At 30.8% G+C, this 4,648-nt stretch overlaps 1 long non-coding RNA gene across 1 annotated transcript; it reads left to right on the top strand.

The window, feature by feature from the left end:
* The first annotated feature begins 1,607 nt into the window (after window positions 1-1,607).
* Window positions 1,608-3,396, top strand: LOC145328810 (uncharacterized). The gene is made up of 3 exons (XR_013882650.1): window positions 1,608-1,738; window positions 2,682-2,764; window positions 3,257-3,396. It is a non-coding gene; the product is annotated as an uncharacterized LOC145328810 (long non-coding RNA).
* The last annotated feature ends 1,252 nt before the right edge of the window (window positions 3,397-4,648 follow it).

The following is a 4,648-nucleotide window of genomic DNA, read 5'->3' on the forward strand; positions in this document are numbered from 1 at the left end:
TCCAAGCTTTTTATTGTATAAATAAGAGGGTTTCAAAGTTTAAGGGGGTTAAACACCCCTTTATCCCCTCAGTTGGACACCTAAGCCCCCCCCCCCTATCATTCTTAGTTTGTAAATTTAACAACTAAAAAAAAAGATTTTCATATACAAATAATTTTATTCAGTGTATTTTTTTCTCATTGCAAAATATATATTAATAAATTTTAGTATTTTCTCTAATTACTTTTGTAAAGGTTGCACTCTAGACTTAGATACTAGATATTGTTGTGTGTTCCTACAAATAAATTTAAAAAACTGAATAGCAAACTGATTTAATGTATGATTTTTGAGATTTTTCTCAAGCATATATTACTTAAGTTGATTGACTGTTAGAAGTTCTTGTAATTAGGATATGTCTGTCCGTCTATAAGATGTAGCTCTTTATTTATGGAATTTAGGCAGGTTTAATTTGTCCAATCGCTTTTAAACTTTGGTATTTCCTGAAATGTTTAGACACAATTTAAAAAGCGCATTTTCCACGATCGTAATTTTCAGACAAAAAAAACCTGACTACTTTATATTATAGAGTAGATTTTTGACCTTCCTAATTGCTATTCTGATAATTATTTGAAAATTTGTAGTAACACCAGAATGTGATATTTAATGTGAATAAAGATCACATGGACATTTTCTATATTTGCAAATCAATGATTTTATAACATAATAAGATTTGCATAAATTAAAAAGAAAAAGGTACATTAGTTTCAGCAGAATTATGAATTTTATCTTTTGTGTGTTAACTTCTAATTAAAATTGATTTCTCAGAATATTTTATGTTGTTTTATTGATGAACAATAATAATTGTAGCTTGTTATTCCTACGTAGGTTTTATTTATCTACTTTTCTCCACTAAAGGCTAGCGCACATCCACAAGTATTACACAAAGAAAATATAAAAGACAATTGGATGAACAATCATTTAATGAAATTTTAGGGCAAAAAGCACTAATTAAGTTCTATTACAAAAAAAAAGATAGGTTATAGTCTCTTTCGTGACAACGCCTCTTAAGGGGCGCTTCATCGTATTTTAAAAATATATTTTCTCCGATTTCTAGCTCCTGCGGGGCAATCACCTAACATAACCTAACCTAAACTAGAGTTACCTTTAAAAAGCTACTGTGAAAAAATTATGAAAGTTTGTATTACAAAAAGGAAGAAAAGAACAAATTGACGCACATGGACACTGGACATTATAGATAACAGTAAGTCCGATGCTTAAAAGTATTCATTTTTATGCGTTGTTAATGCATAGTGCATACTGAAAAAAATAAAAATTGTTTTATTGTTCCCATAAAAATTGACGTCTTACTGGCCAACCATTGGGCAATTAAAATGTTTACTGGCCTTTCATTGGTAATTTAGTCTGTGTATTGGCCTATCATGAGTCATTTGTGTTGTTAAATGTCATTTTTTATAGGCACTATGAAACTTTACAATTTATTGTTTTGTATGATCATCTTGATTTTTAAAATGTTTCAAAGACTTTCTTACAATCCTAATTGTAATAATAATGATAATTTTAAGGATTGATCCCAAAGCAAACATAAAAAGACATCTAATGTCAAATAAAATGAATAGTATTGCACTAGCCTTCAATCAAGCAACACAATGTCTTTACTCAACCCATCCTTTGCACGCCTGTGTGTTTTTGTACTATTACTAGTGATGTACTTTTCTACAGTACACGCTTTTGTAAGAAGGTAAGACTAATGTACATTATTTTTTTTATAATGTATGGAATATTATACATTTCTTGCATTATAAAAGTAAAAAAAGTGTACAATCGTATAATTTTTCATATAATTCTTTTGTAATTGCGGCAAATAATGAACCATTACATAATCATTAGAGTAAAACACCAGAGGGAGAAAGGGTTAAATAACTGTATCTCCCCATCGCAATGTCCTTGCGCCGACTTCGATTGGGTCATTGAAAATCAACCAATTGTGTGGTGTGTATTAACACAGCCAAGTAGCAGAAAACTATTTGGTAGCAGACAAATAAGTTTATTGAAAAGAGAAGTGAGGTAGTTATCTGTATATACATATTACATCACATTTATACAATAGATCTGTTACCTAATCAGTCAAAGGGATATTAAAGTAAAAGAATAAAGGGGGCATGAGCTAAATGTATATAGCAACTCTCCACTCAAAGCAAGAATCTGTCCCGATACATTTAAATAGGCGTAGGTAATACAAGCACAGCCGAGTCATTATAAAAAAAAATCAATTTGTTAGCAAAGCAGACAAAAGGTTGTGATGTCATTTGATTGTTCAATCAACGATTTTTTTACGTTTACTCTTATTATATCTTTTCGAATACATTAAGTTTTTTGTTGTCTTTATGCAAATATATCAATGGTTTATATGTATATACAGATAACTACTATCCTCCCTTTTCCATGATTATTTTCGTCTACTACAAAATTGTTTTCTGCTACTTGGCTGTGTTAATATTCCCTACACCATTGGTTGTTTTTCAATGACCCAATTAAGAATCGGCACAATTTCATTGGGATGGGAGGATACAGATATTTAACACCTTTACCCTCTAGTGTTTTACTTTCATTTCATGTATTCAGCATTATTTTGCAATAATTGTTCACAGTACTTGCTTTTAACATAACTTCTAATTTCTAAGGTGTGGAATAGATTCTTGCATATGTGGTGAGGGTACTGGATATTACTGTTGTCCAGAGTATACCTGTGTTGATACAGAACAAGGTAATACTTTTTTTCCAGTATGGCTTCCAAACCTATTAATATACGGTTGATTAGAACAGGTTCTCGAATCTTTCACGAAAAAAATAATAATCAAAAGATTAATCCCTCTAATAAAACTGGTTTTTATCTTATAATTTTTCATTTTAATATACGCGGAAATTTGTCTATAATACGATGCGAAAATAACAATTAGCTTTTAAAATTTGTAGATAAAACTAGTTTTTTTTCCGCTTTAATCTTTTTTTTAATTTACATTATTTGTTCGTCCTTAAGACCTCTGAAACAGTGGTCTCAACAAAAAATCCCTGAGTTTCATAAAAATCTAGCGCGTTTCGGACGTTTTTTTAAATGGATTTTTCAAAAAGTATAATAAAAAATATTCCACAGTCGTTCTATGTAATTTGGTTGTATTGAGGTACACTTTTCTACCCACCCGACAAAATGTATTTTAATTCATCAAGAATTTTATTTTAATATATTTTTTATTTTCAGGACCTAATATATGCAAGCACAACGACGAGTTGGAAGATTTTCTAAAGAAAATGTAAAAATCAAATAATGTAATAAAAATATATTATAATTAAAATTGAATCTCTAGTTAAATTATAATTAATAAATTTAAATCGTGTAAATTAATTTAAATATTTAATAGAATAGATTTTTAACACTTCTGCATAAATAATAGATCTATGATATAGATATATATACAGATAACTACCTCCCCATCTTTCCAATGACCTATTTCGTCTGCTAGCAAATTGGTTTCTGATACTTGGCTGGGTTAATATGCTCGACACTATTAGTTGATTTTCAAAGATCCAATTGAGAGTCGGCACAAGGTCTTGGGATGTGGACATACCGTTATTTAACCCTTTCTCCCTCTAGTGTCTTACTCTAATGGATGAATTATATAATAACAATAAGTATAATCTGGGGTCGGCAGCTGCGGCTGAGGATGACTTAGACCTATTGCTTCTATTGAGGCTAATAAGTCTGAGTCTGAGAGGCTGTTAGCGAAGCTGCTCTATAATTATTTAAAGTCTACAGACAGCCATCCGTTTGGTGTGATGGAAACGTAAAATTTTTAGCTGCTAATCAAGAGCAAGAGCAGCTGTATTTTTGTGAAGATTCTCTGTACCAAAAAGCTTCCATCTACAAAGTAGAACGATGTCTGTGTGTATGTTTGTCTATTTGTCTGTTTGTTTATTTGTTTGTTTGTAACGAAGGATCTCGCTAAACCGATCAGGTTCTTCTTAACAGAGTAGCTTCTCATAGGTCCCACGAAGGTTTATAACTATTTTGGGGGTGGGTACCAACACCCTCCCAAGAGAAATCGCACCTAGAAATAAAATCCCCCCCAATTTTTTTTTAACTAAAATTCAAGATCCCCGCCGCCCTCCCCCCCCCCAAAAAAAAATCAAATTTGACTCTCCCCTCCTCAGTACCCCTCTAGGCCTCTAGGGGCGTAGCCGCTAGTAAAGTATATAATTTACTTGGACCGACTGTCTGTCGGTCATGCTATAAAACAAATATATTCCTATTAATTCATACAGGTTTTGTGATTTTCTTTATGTTTATCATCCTTCTCTATTTCTTTTTAAAATTATTTTGTTTTAATGATCACTAAACATTTGCTCTCTATCTCAATTTATAGGTTTGTCAATTCAATTTTTGGTGCTCTGCAACTTATGGCTTTTGTCAATCTTTTGTCATTTATGTTTCTTCTTTTATTTCAACAAAAGATGATGATATATCCCGAAATGTCGTTTTCTACATTTCAAACATTCAAAAACTTTGTATTCTATTTTATAAAAATGTAATATTATACAAAGTATAAATTCATTTAAGTTTGTAAAAGGAAAATCAACCTTTTACAATTTTAAG

The sequence above is a fragment of the Acartia tonsa genome, chromosome 9 (assembly GCF_053477335.1).
Source record: "Acartia tonsa isolate MP-2025a chromosome 9, ASM5347733v1, whole genome shotgun sequence".
Lineage (NCBI taxonomy): Eukaryota > Metazoa > Arthropoda > Copepoda > Calanoida > Acartiidae > Acartia > Acartia tonsa.